A 25,000-nucleotide genomic window follows, 5' to 3' on the forward strand; every position below is an offset into this window, starting at 1 on the left:
GACATCGTCTCCCACTACCCTGAGAGACCTGATCTCTCTCTCTCTCTCTCTCTCTCTCTCTCTCTCTCTCTCTCTCTCTCTCTCTCTCTCTCTCTCTCTCTCTCTCTCTCTCTCTCTCGCTCTCTCTCTCTCTCTCTCTCTCTCTCTCTCTCTCTCTCTCTCTCTCTCTCTCTCTCTCTCTCTCTCTCTCTCTCTCTCTCTCTCTCTCTCTCTCTCTCTCTCTCTCTCCCTCTACATAATGTAGGAGGAACGGAACGTCAGTGCAATATTAATGGGGGATGATCCTGGCAGGAATTCCTCCATTAGCCCGGTGCAAATTAACCCACAGAAGGCCACTCCTAGTGTGTGTGTATGTGTGTGTGTGCGTGTATGTGTGTGTGTGTGTGTGTGTGTGTGTGTGTGTGTGTGTATGTGTATGTGTGTGTGTATGTGTATGTGTGTGTGTGTATGTGTGTGTGTATGTGTGTGTATGTGTGTGTGTGTGTATGTGTGTGTGTGTGTGTGTATGTGTGTGTGTGTGTATGTGTGTGTTTGTGTGTGTGTGTGTGTGTGTGTGTGTGTGTGTGTGTGTGTGTGTGTGTGTGTGTGTGTGTGTGTGTGTGTGTGTGTGTGTGTATGTGTGTGTGTATGTACTCACCTAGTTGTACTCACCTAGTTGAGGTTGCGGGGGTCGAGTCCGAGCTCCTGGCCCCGCCTCTTCACTGATCGCTACTAGGTCACTCTCCCTGAACCGTGAGCTTTATCATACCTCTGCTTAAAGCTATGTATGGATCCTGCCTCCACTACATCGCTTCCCAAACTATTCCACTTACTGACTACTCTGTGGCTGAAGAAATACTTCCTAACATCCCTGTGATTCATCTGTGTCTTCAACTTCCAACTGTGTCCTCTTGTTACTGTGTCCAATCTCTGGAACATCCTGTCTTTGTCCACCTTGTCAATTCCTCTCAGTATTTTGTAAGTCGTTATCATGTCCCCCCTATCTCTCCTGTCCTCCAGTGTCGTCAGGTTGATTTCCCTTAACCTCTCCTCGTAGGACATACCTCTTAGCTCTGGGACTAGTCTTGTTGCAAACCTTTGCACTTTCTCTAGTTTCTTTACGTGCTTGGCTAGGTGTGGGTTCCAAACTGGTGCCGCATACTCCAATATGGGCCTAACGTACACGGTGTACAGGGTCCTGATAAAGATGTCGGAATGCTGTTCTGAGGTTTGCTAGGCGCCCATATGCTGCAGCCGTTATTTGGTTGATGTGCGCTTCAGGAGATGTGCCTGGTGTTATACTCACCCCAAGATCTTTTTCCTTGAGTGAGGTTTGTAGTCTCTGGCTCCCTAGACTGTGCTCCGTCTGCGGTCTTCTTTGCCCTTCTCCAATCTTCATGACTTTGCACTTGGTGGGATTGAACTCCAGGAGCCAATTGCTGGACCAGGTCTGCAGCCTGTCCAGATCCCTTTGTAGTTCTGCCTGGTCTTCGATCGAGTGAATTCTTCTCATCAACTTCACGTCATCTGCAAACAGGGACACCTCAGAGTCTATTCCTTCCGTCATGTCGTTCACAAATACCAGAAACAGCACTGGTCCTAGGACTGACCCCTGTGGGACCCCGCTCGTCACAGGTGCCCACTCTGACACCTCGCCACGTACCATAACTCGCTGCTGTCTTCCTGACAAGTATTCCCTGATCCATTGTAGTGCCTTCCCTGTTATCCCTGCTTGGTCCTCCAGTTTTTGCACCAATCTCTTGTGTGGAACTGTGTCAAACGCCTTCTTGCAGTCCAAGAAAATGCAATCCACCCACCCCTCTCTCTCTTGTCTTACTGCTGTCACCATGTCATAGAACTCCAGTAGGTTTGTGACACAGGATTTCCCGTGTGTGTGTGTGTGTGTGTGTGTGTGTGTGTGTGTGTGTGTGTGTGTGTGTGTGTGTGTGTGTGTGTGTGTGTGTGTATATGTGTGTGTGTGTGTGTGTGTGTGTGTGTGTGTGTGTGTGTGTGTGTATGTGTGTGTGTGTGTATGTGTGTGTGTATGTGTGTGTGTGTGTGTGTTAAGAGCATAAGAAGATAAGAAATAAGGAACACTGCAACAGGCCTACTGGCCCATGCTGAGCAGGTCCATGTCCCCCCCCGGATTAGACCAATGACCCACCCCCCGGATTAGACCAATGACCCACCCCCCGGATTATCCCAATGACCCACCCAGTCTGGTCATCCCCGCTCAAGGATGGAGCACTGTACCAGACCCAGCAGTACAAGCTAGTCAGGTCCAACTCGCACCCACCCACACCCACTCATGTATTTATCTAACCTATTTTTAAAACTACACAACGTTTTAGCCTCAATAACTGTACTCGGGAGTTTGTTCCACTCATCCACAACTCTATTACCAAACCAGTGCTTTCCTATATCCTTCCTGAATCTGAATTTTTCCAACTTGAAACCATTGCTGCGAGTCCTGTCTTGGCTGGAAATTTTCAGCACACTATTTACATCTCCTTTATTTATTCCTGTTTTCCATTTATACACCTCAATCATATCCCCCCTAATTCTACGCCTTTCAAGAGAGTGCAGATTCAGGGCCCTCAGTCTATCCTCATAGGGAAGATTTCTGATACATGGGATCATCTTTGTCATCCTCCTCTGTACGTTTTCCAGAGCATTTATATCCATTCTGTAATACGGTGACCAGAACTGAGCAGCATAGTCTAAATGAGGCCTAACCAAGGATATATAGAGTTGAAGAACAACCTGAGGACTTCTATTATTTATTCTTCTAGATATAAAGCCAAGAATTCTGTTAGCTTTATTGCGAACACTAATGCACTGTTGTCTTGGTTTTAGATTACTGCTAACCAGAACTCCTAAATCCTTTTCGCAATCAGTAGTATTAAGATCTACATTATTTAGTTTATATGTGGCATGGTTATTTTCCTGTCCAACATTTAGAACTTTGCATTTGTCAATATTAAACTGCATCTGCCACTTCTCCGACCATTGCGTCAGTCTATTCAAATCTTCCTGGAGTGCTCTAATGCAGAAGAAAATAAGGAGAGAGGAAGTACAGATGGTCAGTACAGTAGGAAGAGTCAGTAGTCAGTGAAGTATACACTGATACTGACACTGCCAGATCACCGAGTGAATCTGGTTTACGTAATTCACTATACACAAAAAGATTACTTAAGCTTGACCAGAGCTGCTGCTGACAATGCTACAGCTGCTGACTCTCTGCTGACAACACTACAGCTGCTGACTCTCTGCTGACAACACTACAGCTGCTGACTCTCTGCTGACAACGGTGCAGCTGCTGACAGCTGCTGACATCAGCAACTCACACCACTCGTAAAAAAATCGAGAAATATTTTTTCTTCCTATTTACCATTCATCAATTTTTTCTGTCATTCTTTTTTTCAATTATAACAACTGTCAACTGCAGCCGGGAACTGTTGGCAACCTTGCTTGGCACGCACGCACGCACACGCGCGTGCACGCACATGTACAGACACGCCGTCTGCACGCATGTCTGTGTATGTGTACATTCGAATATACACACACATATAGTCGTACGCACACGTCTAGAAAAATACACACAAACAATGCATACAGAAGCTACAAAGAATGTATGTTGTTGTGTTTGTTGTAACTCTAAACCCGGGCGGGCCCTGGAGCGTGAGGAATGTTGAGGAGTCGATCCTCCGTCCGGTAAACACGGCTGGCTCTCTGATCAGTCAGAAGGTTGGTAGTTGTTCACCAGAATAACAGAGAGAAAGAGAGAGACAGAGAGAGAGAGAGAGACAGAGAGAGAGACAGAGAGAGAGACAGAGAGAGAGACAGAGAGAGAGACAGAGAGACAGAGAGAGAGACAGAGAGAGAGAGAGAGAGAGAGAGAGAGAGAGAGAGACAGAGAGAGAGACAGGGAGAGAGACAGAGAGACAGAGAGAGAGACAGAGAGAGAGACAGGGAGAGAGAGAGAGAGAGAGAGAGAGAGAGAGAGAGTATGTGTATTCCCAGGTAAAAGTAACTAAGGTTCTACTGGAAGAAAACCTTTGAAGTTGATGCAACTGATGAACCTTTAATGGAATACTTGACCACAGGTTCACAGTCTAACTGAAGTCTGTCAGCTCAGACTGACAGATCTACTGAAGTCTGTCAGCTCAGACTGACAGATCTACTGAAGTCTCTCAGCTCAGACTGACAGATCTACTGAAGTCTGTCAGCTCAGACTGACAGATCTACTGAAGTCTCTCAGCTCAGACTGACAGATCTACTGAAGTCTGTCAGCTCAGACTGACAGATCTACTGAAGTCTGTCAGCTCAGACTGACAGATCTACTGAAGTCTGTCAGCTCAGACTGACAGATCTACTGAAGTTTGTCAGCTCAGACTGACAGATCTACTGAAGTCTGTCAGCTCAGACTGACACATTACAAAACAACAGATATGTCCCATCCTGCGTGATGCAATATGTCCTGGGAAACCTAACACCTGTTGTTCTCACTAACAACAGAATATAACAGACCAACAGAACACTGCGGATGAATCCAACCTTTACATATACAAAAAAGAAAAGACAATAAAAAATCTTGCGGGTTTCTTGGTTTTGATTAAAGACTTTCCTCTGAATTATTCCATTTTCTAGGACGCACAACCTTCGCCTCCCACTGGCAAATTGTTGTAATTTTACAAGACGAGCTGATACACAAGTCTGTAATTAACATATCAGCGTTCTTATATTCCTCTATTCCTCTCTGATGCACGATTTATATATATATATATATATATATATATATATATATATATATATATATATATATATATATATATATATATATATATATATATATATATATATATATATATATATATATATATATATATACAATTCTCATTTGAAAGTGAGAGAAGAGACGTCACCAGCGTAATGACCTGATAGCTTGACCAGGGGTAATTAGCGTCACATGTTCTTAATGACTTGATTAGAGTTTATTAGTGTGGCCAACAGACGTCACACGCATGTAACTGCTTGATTACCTAAACGTAATTGTCACCCGGCGTAACGTAAGGTAATAGGTGCGTCTAGGGACGTATTTGCTCTCTTACACAGCACTAAAGTCTGGCTGAATTACCTTACTGAAACTCACTTACAATATAATGACAGCACAAAAAAAAAGATGAAAGAAAAATAACTAATGGAATTTTAAAGTGATCCATTATTTATATTATGAAAGATAATTTATATACTGTACTGAGATACACATCGAGATGTGAATGACTCAATGTGTATACACAGAGAGGCCAGAGAGTGCTGAAGTACGTCAGCAAGTGCCAGAGAGTGCTGAAGTAGGTCAGCAAGTGCCAGAGAGTGCTGAAGTACGTCAGCAAGTGCCAGAGAGTGCTGAAGTACGTCAGCAAGTGCCAGAGAGTGCTGAAGTACGTCAGCAAGTGCCAGAGAGTGCTGAAGTACGTCAGCAAGTGCCAGAGAGTGCTGAAGTACGTCAGCAAGTGCCAGAGAGTGCTGAAGTACGTCAGCAAGTGCCAGAGAGTGCTGAAGTATGTCAACAACTGCCAGAGAGTGCTGAAGTACGTCAGCAAGTGCCAGAGAGTGCTGAAGTACGTCAGCAAGTGCCAGAGAGTGCTAAGTGCGTCAACAATTGCCAGAGAGTGGCGAGTACGTCAGCAAGTGCCAAAGATAGCTGAGCACGTCACGTCGATGTGATTAAGGAACAGTGCCAACATCCTGGAACGATACACATACACACACACACACACACACACACACACACACACACACACACACACACACACACACACACACACACACACACACACACACACACACACAAACACACACAAACCTTCTGGAGTTTTATGACAAGGTAACAGAAGTAAGACACGAGAGAGAGGGGTGGGTAGATTGCGTTTTCCTAGACTGCAGGAAGGCCTTTGACACAGTTCTCCACAAGAGATTAGTGCAGAAGCTGGAGGATCAGGCGCATGTAACAGGGAGGGCACTGCAATGGATCAGGGAATACCTGACAGGGAGGCAGCAACGAGTCATGGTACGTGAAGAGGTATCACAGTGGGCGCCTGTGACGAGTGGGGTCCCACAGGGGTCAGTTCTAGGACCAGTGCTATTTTTGATATATGTGAACGACATGATGGAAGGAATAGACTCTGAAGTGTCCCTGTTCGCAGATGATGTGAAGTTGATGAGAAGAATTAAATCGGATGAGGATGAGGCAGGACTGCAAAGAGACCTGGACAGGCTGGACATGTGGTCCAGTAACTGGCTTCTCGAATTCAATCCAGCCAAATGCAAAGTCATGAAGATTGGGGAGGGGCAAAGAAGACCGCAGACAGAGTATAGGCTAGGTGGACAAAGACTACAGACCTCACTCAGGGAGAAAGACCTTGGGGTGACCATAACACCGAGCACATCACCGGAGGCACACATCAACCAAATAACTGCTGCAGCATACGGGCGCCTGGCAAACCTGAGAATAGCGTTCCGATACCTTAATAAGGAATCGTTCAAGACACTGTACACTGTGTATGTTAGGCCCATACTGGAGTATGCAGCACCAGTCTGGAACCCACACCTGGTCAAGCACGTCAAGAAGTTAGAGAAGGTACAAAGGTTTGCAACAAGGCTAGTCCCAGAGCTCAAGGGAATGTCGTACGAGGAAAGGTTAAGGGAAATCGGACTGACGACACTGGAGGACAGAAGGGTCAGGGGAGACATGATAACGACATACAAGATACTGCGGGGAATAGACAAGGTGGACAGAGATAGGATGTTCCAGAGAGGGGACACAGGGACAAGGGGTCACAACTGGAAGCTGAAGACTCAGACGAGTCACAGGGACGTTAGGAAGTATTTCTTCAATCATAGAGTTATCAGGAAGTGGAATAGCCTAGCAAGTGAAGTCGTGGAGGCAGGAACCATACATAGTTTTAAGAAGAGGTATGATACAGCTCAGGAAGCAGAGAGAGAGAGGACCTAGTAGTGATCAGTGAAGAGGCGGGGCCAGGAGCTGAGTCTCGACCCCTGCAACCACAATTAGGTGAGTACAGTTAGGTGAGTACACAAACACACACACACACACACAGAGAAGTGCGACACGAGAGAGAGGGGTGGGTTGATTGCATCTTCCTGGACTGCAGGAAGGCCTTCGACACAGTTCCTCACAAGAGATTAGTGCAGAAACTAGAGAATCAGGCGCGTATAACAGGAAGGGCACTGCAGTGGATCAGGGAATACCTGACAGGGAGGCAACAACGAGTCACGGTACGGGATGAGGTATCACAGTGGGCACCTGTGACGAGCGGGGTCCCACAGGGGTCGGTCCTAGGACCAGTGCTATTTCTGGTATATGTGGGTGACATGATGGAAGGGATAGACTCAGGGGTGTCCCTGTTCGCAGATGATGTGAAGTTAATGAGGAGAATTAAATCAGATAAGGACCAGGCAGGACTTCAAAGAGACCTGGACAGGCTGGACACCTGGTCCAGTAATTAGCTTCTTGAATTCAACCCCGCCAAATGCAAAGTCATAAAGATCGGAGAAGGGCAAAGAAGACCGCAGACAGAGTATAGAGTAGGTGGCCAAGAACTGCAAACCTCGCTCAAGGAGAAAGATCTTGGGGTGATCATAACACCGAGCATGTCTCCGGAGGCACACATCAACCAAATAACTGCTGCAGCATACGGGCGCCTGGCAAACCTGAGAATAGCGTTCCGATACCTTAGTAAGGAATCGTTCAAGACACAGTACACTGTGTACATCAGGCCCATACTGGAGTATGCAGCTCCAGTTTGGAACCCACAGCTGGTTAAACACATCAAGAAATTAGAGAAAGTGCAAAGGTTTGCAACAAGGCTAGTTCCGGAGCTCAGGGGTATGTCCTACGATGAAAGGTTGAGGGAAATCGGACTGACGACATTGGAGAACAGGCGGGTCAGGGGAGACATGATAACGACATATAAAATATTGCGTGGAATAGATAAGGTAGACAGAGACAGGTTGTTCCAGAGAGGACACACAGAAACAAGGGGTCACAATTGGAAGCTGAAGACTCAGACGAGTCATAGGAATGTTAGGAAGTATTTCTTCAGTCATAGAGTCGTCAGGAAGTGGAATAGCCTAACAAGTGATGTAGTGGAAGCAGGAACCATACATAGCTTTAAGACGAGGTATAACAAAGCTCTGGAAGCAGAGAGAGAGAGAGGACCTAGCAGCGATCAGTGAAGAGGCGGGGCCAGGAGCTGTGTATCGACCCCTGCAACCACAATTAGGTGAGCACAATTAAGTGAATACACACACACACATACACACCTGAGGTATGAAAGACAGCAAATATAGTCCCAATTTTTAAAACAGGAGACAGACATGAAGCACTAAGCTACAGACCAGTGTCACTGACATGTATAGTATGCAAAGTCATGGAGAAGATTATCAGGAGAAGAGTGGTGGAACACCTTGAAATGAATGAGCTTAACAACAGCCAACACGGTTTCAGGGACGGGAAATCCTGTGTCACAAACCTACTGGAGTTCTATGACAAGGTGACAGCAGTAAGACAAGAGAGAGAGAGGGGTTGGTAGATTACATTTTCTTGGACTGTAAGAAGGCGTTTGACACAGTTCCACACAAGAGATTAGTGCAAAACTGGAGGACCAAGCAGGGATAACAGGGAAGGCACTACAATGGATCAGGGAATACTTGACAGGAAGACAGCAGCGAGTCATGGTACGTGGCGAGGTGTCTGAGTGGGCACCTGTGATAAGTGGGGTTCCACAGGGGTCAGTCCTAGGACCAGTGCTGTTTCTGGTATTTATGAACGACATGACGGAAGGAATAGATCGTGAAGTGGCCCTGTTTCCAGATGATGTGAAGTTGATGAGAAGAATTCAATCGGACGCGGACCAGGAAGAACTACAAAGGGATCTGGAGTGGCTGCAGGCCTGGTCCAGCAATTGGCTTCTTGAGTTCAACCCTACCAAGTGCAAAGTCATGAAGATTAGGGAAGGGCAAAGAAGACCGCAGACGGAGTACAGTCTAGGGGGACCAGAAACTACAAACCTCACTCAAGGAAAAATATCATGGGGTGAGTAATAACACCAGGCACATCTGAAGCGCACGTCAACCAAATAACGGCTGCAGCATATGGGCGCCTAGCAAACCTCAGAACAGCATTCCGACATCTTAATAAGGAATCGTTCAGAACCCTGTACACTGTGTACGTTAGGCCCATATTGGAGTATGCGGCACCAGTTTGGAACCCACCTCTAGATAAGCACGTACAGAAACTAGAGAAAGTGCAGAAGTCTGCAACAAGACTAGTCCCAGAGCTAAAGAGTGTGTCCTACGAGGAAAGGTTAAGGGAAATCGACCTGACGACACTGGAGGACAGGAGAGATAGGGAGGACATGATAACGACATATAAAATACTGAGAGGAATTGACAAGGTGGACAGAGACAGAATGTTCCAGAGATGGGACACAGTAACAAGGGGACACAGTTGGAAATTGAAGACACAGATGAATCACAGGGATGTTAGGAAGTATTTCTTCAGTCACAGAGTAGTTTGGAAAGCGATGTAGTGGAGGCAGGATCCATTCATAGCTTTAAGAAGAGGTATGATAAAGCTCATGGAGCAGGAAGAGTGACCCAGTAGCGGCCACTGAAGAGGCGGGGCCAGGAGGTATGACTCGACCCCTGCAACCCACAACTAGGTGAGGACAACTAGGTGAGTACACATACACACACACACCTATATATATATCAATAACAACACTGCACTAGCCAAGGACTCGAACCCATGCTGCTTTGGCCTGCCTCATGGTGGGCGAAAACACATGACGCCCTTATCCACTGGACCATACGATCCTTAAGAGTAGCGCATCTAGTGGAACTGGATGTGGTACTCGCTACCCAAGGACACACGATGGTGTGGATGACTCTAGGCTAATTTAATTCTAGTCCCTCTTTGGTGTACTAGTACAACGAGCAGTATTTTATATTATTCAGTTCCGCTGGATGCGCTACTCTTAAGGATCGTATGGTTCAGTGGACAAGGGCGTCATGTGTTTTCGCCCACCATGAGGCAGGCCAAAGCAGCATGGGTTCGAGTCCTTGGCTAGTGCAGTGTTGTTATTGATATATATATATATATATATATATATATATATATATATATATATATATATATATATATATATATATATATATATATATATATATATATATATATATATATATATATATATATATATATATATATATATATATATATATATATATATATATATATATATATATATATATATATATATATATATATATATATATATATATGAATGTTAAACAATTAGGCAGATACTGGTGAAGAAGAGATGGGTGATGTATCCAGTAACTGCGTCAATATAGGTATAATGATCGGTACATTGTTATACACACACCCACCTATTGTTATGACCATCCCAGGCGCGAGTGTCATCATCACCACCACCACCAGTACCACCAGTACCACCACCAGTACCACCACCACTACCACCACCACCACCACCACCACCACCACTACCACCACCACCAGTACCACCACCAGTACCACCACCAGTACCACCACCAGTACCACCACCACCACCACTACCACCACCACCACCACCACCACCACCACCACCACCACCACCACCACTACCACCACCAGTACCACCACCAGTACCACCACCACTACCACCACCACAAGTACCACCACCAGTACCACCACCACCACCACCACCACCACAACCACCACCACAACCACCACCACCACCACCACTACCACCACCAGTACCACCACCACCACCACCACTACCACCACCAGTACCACCACCGACACCACCAGTACCACCACCAGTACCACCACCACCACCACCACTACCACCACCACCACCACCACCACCAGTACCACCACCACCACCACTACCACCACCACCAGTACCACCACCAGTACCACCACCACCACCACCACTACCACCACCACTACCACCGCCAGTACCACCACCACCACCACCACTACCACCACCACCAGTACCACCACCACCACCACCACCACTACCACCACCACCAGTACCACCACCAGTACCACCACCACCACCACCACCACCACTACCACCACCACTACCACCGCCAGTACCACCACCACCACCACCACTACCACCACCACCACCACCACCACCACCACTACCACCACCACCACCACCACCAGCGATGCTCAAAATAATTCACGATCATATATTGAAAGAGAATGTACCGTGGGAGGGGGAGAATGTACCGTGGGAGGGGGAGAATGTATCGTGGGAGGGGGAGAATGTACCGTGGGAGGGGGAGAATGTACCGTGGGAGGGGGAGAATGTATCGTGGGTGGGGGAGAATTTACCGTGGGAGGGGGAGAATGTATCGTGGGAGGGGGAGAATGTACTGTGGGAGGGGGAGAATGTACTGTGGGAGGGGTAGAATATACCGTGGGAGGCGTAGAATGTACCGTGGGAGAGGGAAAATGTACTGTTGGACGGGGAGAATGTATCGTGGGGGTGGGAGAATATACCGTGGGAGGGGGAGAATGTATCGTGGGAGGGGGAGAATGTACCGTGGGAGGGGAAGAATGTACCGTGGGAGGGGGATAATGTATCGTGGGAGGGGAAGAATGTACCGTGGGAGGGGAGGAATGTACCGTGGGAGAGGGAAAATGTACCGTGGGAGGAGGAGAATGAACTGTGGGAGGGGGAGAATGCACCGTGGGAGGGAGAGGATGTTCCGTTGGAGGGGAAGAATGTTCCGGGAGAAGGGGAGAATGTACCGTGGGGGAGACAATGTTCCGTGGGAGGGGAAGAATGTACCGTGGGAGGGGAAGAATGTTCCGTGGGAGGGGAAGAATGTACCGTGGGAGGGGGAGAATGTTCCATTGGAGGGGAAGAATGTACCGTGGGAGGGGAAGAATGTACCGTGGGAGGGGAAGAATGTACCGTGGGAGGGGGAGAATGTTCCGTGGGAGGGGAAGAATGTACCGTGGGAGGGGGAGAATGTACCGTGGGAGGGGGACAATGTACCGTGGGGGGGGGAGAATGTACCGTGGGAGGGGTAGAATGTACCGTGGGAGGGGGAGAATGTAGCGTGGGAGGGGGCGAATGTACCGTGGGAGGGGAGAATGTACTGTGGGAGGGGGAGAATGTACCGGGGGTGGGGGAGAATGTACTGTGGGAGGGGGAAAATGTACCGTGGGAGGGGGAGAATGTACTGTGGGAGGGGGAGAATGTACCGTGGGAGGGGGAGAATGTACTGTGGGAGGGGGAGAATGTACCGTGGGAGGGGGAGAATGCTTTAAAATAATGAATAAAGAATTTTCACATTTTTGTGTGTCCCTGGTTCGCTACACTGTACTCTGGTTCGCTACACTGTACTCTGGTTCACTACACTGTACTCTGGTTCACTACACTGTACTCTGGTTCGCTACACTGTACTCTGGTTCGCTACACTGTACTCTGGTTCACTACACTGTACTCTGGTTCACTACACTGTACTCTAATTCACTACACTGTACTCTGGTTCGCTACACTGTACTCTGGTTCGCTACACTGTACTCTGGTTCACTACACTGTACTCTGGTTCGCTACACTGTACTCTGGTTCACTACACTGTACTCTGGTTCACTACACTGTACTCTGGTTCACTACACTGTACTCTGGTTCACTACACTGTACTCTGGTTCACTACACTGTACTCTGGTTCACTACACTGTACTCTGGTTCACTACACTGTACTCTGGTTCAGTACACTGTACTCTGGTTCACTACACTGTACTCTGGTTCACTACACTGTACTCTGGTTCAGTACACTGTACTCTGGTTCAGTACACTGTGCTCTGGTTCACTACACTGTACTCTGGTTCAGTACACTGTACTCTGGTTCAGGACACTGTACTCTGGTTCACTACACTGTACTCTGGTTCACTACACTGTACTCTGGTTCAGTACACTGTACTCTGGTTCAGTACACTGTGCTCTGGTTCACTACACTGTACTCTGGTTCAGTACACTGTGCTCTGGTTCACTACACTGTACTCTGGTTCACTACACTGTACTCTGGTTCACTACACTGTACTCTGGTTCACTACACTGTACTCTGGTTCAGTACACTGTACTCTGGTTCAGTACACTGTGCTCTGGTTCACTACACTGTACTCTGGTTCAGTACACTGTACTCTGGTTCAGTACACTGTACTCTGGTTCACTACACTGTACTCTGGTTCACTACACTGTACTCTGGTTCATTACACTGCACTCTGGTTCACTACACTGTGCTCTGGTTCGATACACTGAACTCTGGTTCACTACACTGTATTCTGGTTCACTAAACTGTACTCTGGTTCACTACACTGCACTCTGGTTCACTACACTGTACTCTGGTTCGCTACACTGTACTCTGGTTCGCTACACTGTACTCTGGTTCACTACACTGTACTCTGGTTCACTACACTGTGCTCTGGTTCACTACACTGTTCTCTGGTTCACTACACTGTACTCTGGTTCACTACACTGTACTCTGGTTCACTACACTGTGCTCTGGTTCACTACACTGTACTTCTGGTTCAGTACACTGCACTCTGGTTCACTACACGGTACTCTGGTTTACACTGCTCTACTGTGTTTCACTACACTTTACCCTGGTTCACTCTACTCTGCTTCACTACACTATACTGTGGTTCATTACACTCTACTATGGTTCACTACGCTCTACTCTGGTCCACTACACTCTATTCTGGTTCAGTACACTTTACCCTGGTTCACTCTACTCTACTCTGGTTCACTACACTCTACTCTGGTTCACTACACTCTACTCTGGTTCACTACACTCTATCCTGGTTCACTACACTCTCCCCTGGTTCACTACACACTACCCTTGTTCACTACACTCTACCCTGGTTCACTACACTCTACCCTGGTTCACTACACTCTACTCTGGTTCACTACACTCTACCCTGGTTCACTACACTCTACTCTGGTTCACTACACTCTACTCTGGTTCATTACACTCTACCCTGGTTCACTACAGTCTACCCTGGTTCACTACACCCTACTCTGGCTCACTACACTCTACCCTGGTTAACTACACTCTACTCTGGTTCACTACACTCTACCCTGGTTCACCACACTCTACTCTGGTTCACTACACTCTGCCCTGGTTCACTACACTCTTCCGTGGTACACTACACTCTACCCTGGTTCACTACACTCTACTGTGGTTCACTACACTCTACTGTGGTTCACTACACTCTACCCTGGTTCACTACACTCTACTCTGGTTCACTACACTCTACTCTGGTTCACTACACCCTGCCCTGGTTCACTACACTCTACCGTGGTACACTACACTCTACCCAGGTTCACTACACTCTACTCTGGTTCACTACACTTTTCCCTGGTTCACTACACTCTACTGTGGTACACTACACTCTACCCTGGTTCACTACACTCTACTGTGGTTCACTACACTCTACCCTGGCTCACTACACTCTACCCTGGTTCACTACACCCTACTCTGGTTCACTACACTCTACCCTGGTTCACTACACTCTACTCTGGTTCATTACACTCTACCCTGGCTCACTACACTCTGCCCTGGTTCACTACACTCTACCGTGGTACACTACTCTCTACCCTGGTTCACTACACTCTACTGTGGTTCACTACACTCTACCCTGGTTCACTACACCCTACTCTGGCTACCTACGCTCTACCCTGGTTCACTACACTCTACTCTGGTTCACTACACTCTGCCCTGGTTCACTACACTCTACCCTGGTTCACTACACTCTACCCTGGCTCACTACACTCTACTGTGGTTCACTACACTCTACTGTGGTTCACTACACTCTACTGTGGTTCACTACACTCTACTGTGGTTCACTACACTCTACTGTGTTTCACTACACTCTACCCTGGTTCACTACACTCTACTCTGGTTCACTACACTCTTCCCTGGCTCACTACACTCTACCCTGGTTCATTACACCCTACTCTGGCTAACTACACTCTACCCTGGTTCACTACACTCTACTCTGGTTCACTACACTCTGCCCTGGTTCACTACACTCTGCCCTGGTTCACTACACTCTACTCTGGTTCACTACACTCTTCCCTGGCTCACTACACTCTACCCTGGTTCACTACACCTTACTCTGGCTAACTACACTCTACCCTGGTTAACTACACTCTACTCTGGTTCACTACACTCTACCCTGGTTAACTACACTCTACTCTGGTTCACTACACTCTACCCTGGTTAACTACACTCTACTCTGGTTCACTACACTCTACCCTGGTTAACTACACTCTACTCTGGTTCACTACACTCTACCCTGGTTAACTACACTCTACTCTGGTTCACTACACTCTACCCTGGTTAACTACACTCTACTCTGGTTCACTACACTCTACCCTGGTTAACTACACTCTACTCTGGTTCACTACACTCTACCCTGGTTGGCAAACCAGAAATTTCCTGTATTTATTCTAATTTTAAATTTATCCAATACTGATCAACTGTTGTGAGTTGTATCTTGTGTTGTGAGCGTGTTTATAGTTCCTTTAAACCTGTTGATGTCTTTGAGATGAGTGTAGGTTCTAGACTAACTCTTTCATGGTAGGTGAGGCTCCTCATTCAGGTGGTCAGGTTCACTATCCTACTCCTCCTCCTGTTTGCCAAGGTATTGAAGTGTTTTGTTCCTCCAGCAGCAGCAGCAGCAGCAGCAGCAGCAGCAGCAGCAGCAGCAGCAGCAGCAGCAGCAGCAGCAGCAGCAGCAGCAGCAGCAGCAGCAGCAATAGCAGCAGCAGCAATAGCAGCAGCAGCAATAGCAGCAGCAGCAATAGCAGCAGCAATAGCAGCAGCAGCAATAGCAGCAGCAATAGCAGCAGCAATAGCAGCAGCAGCAATAGCAGCAGCAATAGCAGCAGCAGCAATAGCAGCAGCAATAGCAGCAGCAATAGCAGCAGCAGCAGCAGCAGCAGCAGCAGCAGCAGCAGCAGCAGCAGCAGCAATAGCAGCAGCAGCAGCAGCAGCAGCAGCAGCAGCAGCAGCAGCAGCAGCAGCAGCAGCAGCAGCAATAGCAGCAGCAGCAATAGCAGCAGCAGCAGCAGCAGCAGCAGCAATAACAGCAGCAGCAGCAGCAGCAGCAGCAGCAGCAGCAGCAGCAGCAGCAGCAGCAGCAGCAGCAGCAGCAGCAGCAGCAGCAGCAGCAGCAGCAGCAGCAGCAGCAATAGCAGCAGCAGCAGCAGCAGCAGCAGCAGCAATAGCAGCAGCAGCAGCAGCAGCAGCAGCAGCAGCAGCAGCAGCAGCAGCAGCAGCAATAGCAGCAGCAATAGCAGCAGCAGCAGCAATAGCAGCAGCAATAACAGCAGCATTAGCAGCAGCAATAGCAGCAGCAGCAGCAGCAGCAGCAGCAGCAGCAGCAGCAGCAATAGCAGCAGCAGCAGCAGCAGCAGCAGCAGCAGCAGCAGCAGCAGCAGCAGCAGCAGCAGCAATAGCAGCAGCAGCAGCAGCAGCAATAGCAGCAGCAGCAATAGCAGCAGCAGCAGCAACAGCAATAGCAGCAGCAGCAGCAGCAATAGCAGCAGCAGCAATAGCAGCAGCAGCAGCAGCAGCAGCAGCAGCAGCAGCAGCAATAGCAGCAGCAGCAATAGCAGCAGCAGCAGCAGCAGCAGCAGCAGCAGCAGCAGCAATAGCAGCAGCAGCAATAGCAGCAGCAGCAATAGCAGCAGCAGCAATAGCAGCAGCAGCAGCAGCAGCAGCAGCAGCAGCAGCAGCAGCAGCAGCAGCAATAGCAGCAGCAGCAATAGCAGCAGCAGCAGCAGCAGCAGCAGCAGCAGCAGCAGCAGCAGCAGCAGCAATAGCAGCAGCAGCAATAGCAGCAGCAGCAGCAGCAGCAGCAGCAGCAGCAGCAGCAGCAGCAGCAGCAGCAGCAGCAGCAGCGGCGGCAGCAGCACATCACAGCTTGTCTGGTCAGACACCAGCCCCGGGATCACCAGATGACTGCTCCAGCCTCCTCCACTTCCTGCCTTGAATGACCTACACGAGTTTAGCGATTTCTGAAATACAGAAACAAAAGGGTCCTAGCCTGCCCCTGGATTCCTCGGTGTTTTGCGAGAGTGTAGGCTCTCAGATCTCACTCTGTCACCGTACAAAGATGAAGTGAAAAGTTGGGGAATGGAAGCTCGTGGGACGCGAGTGTTGTTGAATACTGGCGTCTGTCCTCCGTGTGATGCAGGTCGTAGTACACAACTTGTGCAACACTTGGGTATCTTAACTGAGGAAACATTTTATCGACAAGTGGCGAGATAAAAATACCCAAGTGTTGCACAGGTATCTAAATCACGAACCTGTCGGTTCTCTGAACCAATTATCTACACCACCAGTCTTAAAGGCTGCTGTGTCACCTCTAAACCAGTCAACAACAACCTAATCCCTAAAATACATATTAAAGAAAACTCTCAGTGTATATATACACACACTAACATACACCTAATGGTGTATACATCCTGTAGAAAAGCGCACGTATGTGTGTGTGTACTGCTAGAGTCACGTGTAAGCACTTGGTGTTGTCCTGCCTCCCCGGTGCTCTCCATCACACACAATAACACAGGTGCCAGCTCTTCATGGTGCCAAACGACCACCTGATAGTTCGGTAATGAGTAGCGCTACACACCTAACTTTATGTAAAATATAACTATGATAATACCTTGTCGCAATATAAAGCCATTACCGACCAGCAGGTGTTGAGGGAGTCTTACATGACATCCAGCAGGTGTGGGAGTCTTGCATGACAACCAGCAGGTGTGGGAGTCTTGCATGACAACCAGCAGGTGTTGTGGGAGTCTTACGTGACAACCAGCAGGTGTGTAGGTGATGACAGGTATGTAGGAGACAACAGGTGTGGAGGTGACAACAGGTGTAGAGGTGACAACAGGTGTGTGGGCGACAACAGGTGTGGAGGTGACACCAGGCGTGTAGGCGACAGCAGCTGTGTAGATGACAGGTGTGTAGGTGACAGACAACAGGTGTATAGGTAACAACAAGTGTGTAGGTGCAACAGGTGTGTAGGTGATAACAGGTGTGTAAGTGATACCTATTACTACCAACATTCAAAATAAAGCGCTAGACCCGCATCGATGAGTAGATGTAGACGAATAAATCAGTAGATAAGTAGGCCAAATTTAGACATATGGAAGGAGAAAATTAGCTTCTGTAGGCTCACCAAATTTTGTTATTCCCTCAAGGGAGGTTCCTTGATATTGACGAGAGGCTCTTGATCCAAGGCACTATTCACTCTCTTTAACTTCCTTGGATTAAGGCTGACTGCCTCCCATTCCTCAGACACTTATGAGCCGTGTAGGTTTAGCGCTTCCCGCCAAATATAATAATAACAACAACAGCAATAATAATAATACTAATACTAATAATAATAATAATAATTAATATTAATAATCATATCCTTTTGCTCCCTTACTTATTAATGCAGCGACACTCAGAACAGACAGTGACACTCAGAGAATAGGCAGTGACACTCAGAAGAGACAGTGATATTCAAAGAATAAGCAGTAACACTCAGAGAATGGGCAGTGACATTCAGAAGAGACAGTGACACTCAGAATAGGCAGGGACACTCAGAGAATAGACAGTGACACTCAGAGAATAAGCGATAACGCTCAGAGAATGGGCAGTGACACTCAGAAGAGACAGTGACACTCAGAGAATAGGCAGTGACATTCAGAAGAGACAGTGACACTCAGAATAGGCAGTGACATTCAGAGAACAGACAGTGACACTCAGAACAGACAGTAACACTCAGAACAGGCAGTAAATGTCAAATAAAACTCTGAAAGTCAAGAAAATGTTTATTCTGATATACGCAAGCTATACAAATCGATATACAAATCAATCTTAATTACTGAATCAGTCTAATGTAAGGTTAGTACCGAAGTGCACCAGCAACACTGTTGTCTGCAGTCTTGCACTGACTGAGATACCACCAACCAAATGCCATAGCCAGGTCGTCAGCGTGGTGGCGCTTTGTACTCCCGTCGTCAGCGTGGTGGCACTCTGTACTCCCGTCAGAGATGTTTGAGGATCAAGGCTTCTCTTTTCTATACAGAAAATGAGGAAAAAATCGACGTAATTTTCACACCACTGTTCAGTTACTGACACTGCTGAGGGTCACGAGGCTCATGATCTTGTAAACTAGACACGAAGTCTCATGTAGGACTCGTGGGACATTTTTGACTGACACACAGAACTTCTCAGAGGCAGATCGAAGGTCTCACAGGCACACTGGAACGCCTCACAGTTAATTTTCACAGACACAGGGAAGTGCGTGAGAGGGTCATATAATTTTTTTTCAGTCTTGGAGGCGGGGCCAGGAGCTGATTATCAACCCCAGATAACACAGTTCATGAGTTCAGACACATGGAACTCCTCACAGACACACTGAGTTCCTCACAGACATATTGAACTCCTTACAGACACATTGAGCTCCTCACAAATATATTGAACTTCTCACAGACACATTGAACTCTTCACAGACACATTGAGCTCCTCACAGACAGATGTTGATCACCGAGCAGTGACGGGATGCAGCAGACGTTTGGTCAGCATAGGAACATCCTGTCCACTAACACCGTTGCTGGACAAGTAAGCCAGAATATCTGGCGAGCTGTCTGATGGAGGAGCTGCAGCTTCTTCCTCATCCGTCTCCACGACGTCGTCGTCCTCCAAGGCAGCCACAGGAGGGCTGGCGTCTCCGGGCGTGGGCGGCAGCGAGTTGAAGGAGGGCGGTACTTGGTCCTTGGTCAGCACCAGGGTGTCCTTGTGTGCTAGGCGCTGCAGGAGTGTGTCAGCGATCATGTCGTGGTGTGCAGCCCTACCTCTCACAGCAACAACCACGCACAACAACCACAGCAACCACACAGAAAACATGATCAACACTCCCAGCAGTTCTTGAGGAACAAAATGTACGTGGTAAGTAGAGGCGGGGCAGTAGAGAGCACAGGAACAGCCTCCAGGAGTGTGCGTCTGTGTATGAGTGGTGACCACTACTCCCACCTTATTTATGACGAAGGGTTGTGGGGGGAGGGTGATGGAGGAGGGAGGTGTGAAGGAGGAGAAGGAGGAGGAAAAAGGAAGAGGGAGGAGGAGTAACAAATAGGAGTCATTTTTAAAACAAAATAAGATACGTGAGCAGTGTATGAGGCTGCCATACACTGTGTGTGTCATAGTGAGAACAAAAACTGACTGTTTCCTTTCATATTCCATGACGAAAATGGGTTAAATACTTGAGGAGGGATGGAGGGAGGGAGGGAGGGGGGATGGAGGGAGGGAGGGAGGGTGTGAAAAGGGAGCTAGTCTGGTAGACGGGGTGTGTAGGGGAGGGATGGAGGGACATGAATAAAAGGAGAGACAGAGGTGGGGAAGGGGAGGATAAGCTTTGGGGACATCGCTTCTTATTAATCTCTTGGGTCAGATCAGCCCAGGTCAGGTCAGGTCAGGTCATGCCAGGTCTTTGTAGCCGCTTGTTGTGTAGACTGAATGGAAACGTCTGTGTCGCGCGCTGCCTAAATGGAGGATCGAATCCGTATTCTTCCCTGCACTGAGGAGTGGGATTCTGTGTTTACAATTTATATTCAGAGCACACTGACTCAACACACTCAGGTCTAGCACTGACCCCGGGGGCGGTGACCCCGGGAGGGACTACAGGTGACCTTCAGCTAAGTAGTTGACGCGCTAAATTTGTATGGGTCAGTCAGCGCAAGTAGTTGTACATGTATGGTATACAATACCCACAAGATGAAGAATTATCTGGGTAACATCTGGGTATCTTTATTGTAGACGTTTCGCCCACCAGTAGCTTTATTAATACAAGCATATAACTGGAAGATAGTAGAACGATACACAAAAGACCAGGTAATCAGTAGTACTGGAGGCTTGACTCTTTGTCTGATAATGATGAGAGAGAAACATAAGACTGGAGGAGCACTGTTGAAGGCCTACTGGTCCATGCCAGCCTCCGCACCTTGAAAATAAGTGTAACAAACTGCCTAGTATAGTAAGAGGAGCAAATTCTTTGGGGTATGTTGATAAACAGTTGACAGATAATGTGTGAGCATAACACCGTGGGAGGCAACACATGGTAATGTTGTGTGAGCATAACACCGTGGGAGGCAACACATGGTAATGTTGTGTGAGCATAACACCGTGGGAGGCAACACATGGTAATGTTGTGTGAGCATAACACCGTGGGAGGCAACACATGGTAATGTTGTGATGCAGTACTAACACGGTCATTAATAAGCCACATGTGCAACACCTAGGTGTCTTTATTGCACATTTTAACCTAACAGTGTGACCTAACAACATTACCACAGTGTGAGCTAACACTACCACAGTGTGACCTAACAACACTACCACAATCACACACAGCAACAAGTGTTGCACATACGTCTCATTCCTCAAGACTGGTGTGTTCCACGTCTTTGTTCGCAACATATCCGAGTGCAACACAAACCTTGCACAGCCACTACTGCTTCCCTCTGTGTACATCAAGTAACACTGTCAGTAACACCGTCAGTAACACTGTCAGTAACACTGTCAGTAACACTATCAGTATCCCCGTCAGTAACACCTTCAGTAACACTGTCGGTAATACTGTCAGTAACACCGTCAGTAACACTGTCAGTAACACTGTCAGTAACACTGTCAGTAATACTGTCAGTAACACCGTCAGTAACACCGTCAGTGGCACTGTCAGTAACACTGTCAGTAACACTGTCAGTAATACTGTCAGTAACACCGTCAGTAACACCGTCAGTGGCACTGTCAGTATCACTGTTAGTAACATCGTCAGTAACACCATCAGTAACACCGTCAGTAACGCCGTCAGTAAAACTGTTAGTAACACTGTCAGTAATACTGTCAGTAACACCCGCAGGCAACACTGTCAGTAATACCGTCAGTAACACTGTCATTAACACTGTCAGCAACAGTCAGCAACACCGCCAGTAACACCGTCAGTAACACCGTCACTAACACTGTCAGTAACACCTTCAGTAACACCAACACCGTCAGTAACACCGTCAGTAACACCGTCAGTAACACCGTCACTAACACTGTCAGTAACACCTTCAGTAACACCAACACCGTCAGTAACACCGCCAGTAACACCGTCAGTAACACCGTCACTAACACTGTCAGTAACACCTTCAGTAACACCAACACCGTCAGTAACACCGTCAGTAACACCGTCACTAACACTGTCAGTAACACCTTCAGTAACACCAACACCGTCAGTAACACCATCAGTAACACCGTCACTAACACTGTCAGTAACACCTTCAGTAACACCAACACCGTCAGTAACACCGCCAGTAACACCGTCAGTAACACCGTCACTAACACTGCCAGTAACACCTTCAGTAACACCAACACCGTCAGTAACACCGCCAGTAACACCGTCAGTAACACCGTCACTAACACTGTCAGTAACACCTTCAGTAACACCAACACCGTCAGTAACACCGTCACTAACACTGCCAGTAACACCTTCAGTAACACCAACACCGTCAGTAACACCGCCAGTAACACCGCCAGTAACACCGTCAGTAACACCGCCAGTAACACCGTCAGTAACACCGTTACTAACACTGTCAGTAACACCTTCAGTAACACCAACATCGTCAGTAACACCGTCAGTAACACCGTCAGTAACACCGTCACTAACACTGCCAGTAACACCAACACCGTCAGTAACACCGCCAGTAACACCGCCAGTAACACCGCCAGTAACACCGTCAGTAACACCGTCACTAACACTGTCAGTAACACCTTCAGTAACACCAACACCGTCACTAACACTGCCAGTAACACCTTCAGTAACACCAACACCGTCACTAACGCTGCCAGCAACACCTTCAGTAACACCAACACCGTCACTAACACTGCCAGTAACACCTTCAGTAACACCAACACCGTCACTAACATTGCCAGTAACACCTTCAGTAACACCAACACCGTCACTAACACTGCCAGTAACACCTTCAGTAACACCAACACCGTCACTAACACTGCCAGTAACACCTTCAGTAACACCAACACCGTCACTAACACTGCCAGTAACACCTTCATAACACCAACACCGTCACTAACACTGCCAGTAACACCTTCAGTAACACCAACACCGTCACTAACACTGCCAGTAACACCTTCAGTAACACCAACACCGTCACTAACACTGCCAGTAACACCTTCATTAACACCAACACCGTCACTAACATTGTCAGTAACACCTTCAGTAACACCAACACCGTCAGTAACACTGCCAGTAACACCTTCAGTAACACCAACACCGTCACTAACACTGCCAGTAACACCTTCAGTAACACCAACACCGTCACTAACACTGCCAGTAACACCTTCAGTAACACCAACACCGTCACTAACACTGCCAGTAACACCTTCAGTAACACCAACACCGTCACTAACACTGCCAGTAACACCTTCAGTAACACCAACACCGTCACTAACATTGCCAGTAACACCTTCAGTAACACCAACACCGTCACTAACATTGTCAGTAACACCTTCAGTAACACCAACACCGTCAGTAACACTGCCAGTAACACCTTCAGTAACACCAACACCGTCACTAACACTGCCAGTAACACCTTCAGTAACACCAACACCGTCACTAACACTGCCAGTAACACCTTCAGTAACACCAACACCGTCACTAACATTGCCAGTAACACCTTCAGTAACACCAACACCGTCACTAACATTGCCAGTAACACCTTCAGTAACACCAACACCGTCACTAACACTGCCAGTAACACCTTCAGTAACACCAACACCGTCACTAACATTGCCAGTAACACCTTCAGTAACACCAACACCGTCACTAACATTGCCAGTAACACCTTCAGTAACACCAACACCGTCACTAACACTGCCAGTAACACCTTCAGTAACACCAACACCGTCACTAACACTGCCAGTAACACCTTCAGTAACACCAACACCGTCACTAACACTGCCAGTAACACCTTCAGTAACACCAACACCGTCACTAACATTGCCAGTAACACCTTCAGTAACACCAACACCGTCACTAACATTGCCAGTAACACCTTCAGTAACACCAACACCGTCACTAACACTGCCAGTAACACCTTCAGTAACACCAACACCGTCACTAACACTGCCAGTAACACCTTCAGTAACACCAACACCGTCACTAACATTGCCAGTAACACCTTCAGTAACACCAACACCGTCAGTAACACTGCCAGTAACACCTTCAGTAACACCAACACCGTCACTAACACTGCCAGTAACACCTTCAGTAACACCAACACCGTCACTAACACTGCCAGTAACACCTTCAGTAACACCAACACCGTCACTAACACTGCCAGTAACACCTTCAGTAACACCAACACCGTCAGTAACACCGCCAGTAACACCGTCAGTAACACCAACACCGTCACTAACACTGCCAGTAACACCGTCAGTAACACCAACACCGTCAGTAACACCGCCAGTAACACCGTCAGTAACACCAACACCGTCAGTAACACCGCCAGTAACACCGTCAGTAACACCGTCAGTAACACCGTCAGTAACACCGTCAGTAACACCGTCACTAACACTGCCAGTAACACCTTCAGTAACACCAACAGCGTCAGTAACAATGTAATCCCTACGACCTATCATTTCTCCGTGAATAACAACAACAACAACAACAACAACAACAACAACAACAACAACAACAATAATAATAATAATAATAATAATAATAATAATAATAATAATAATAATAATAATAATAATAATAGTGTGGAGAGGCCAGGCCTGGGGCCCACCTCGCCCTGACATGTAGAGTGGTGGGCAGGTGGGTCACGTTAACACCAGTGTTGTGGTCAGTTCA

The sequence above is a fragment of the Cherax quadricarinatus genome, chromosome 24 (assembly GCF_038502225.1).
Source record: "Cherax quadricarinatus isolate ZL_2023a chromosome 24, ASM3850222v1, whole genome shotgun sequence".
NCBI classification, from domain to species: domain Eukaryota; kingdom Metazoa; phylum Arthropoda; class Malacostraca; order Decapoda; family Parastacidae; genus Cherax; species Cherax quadricarinatus.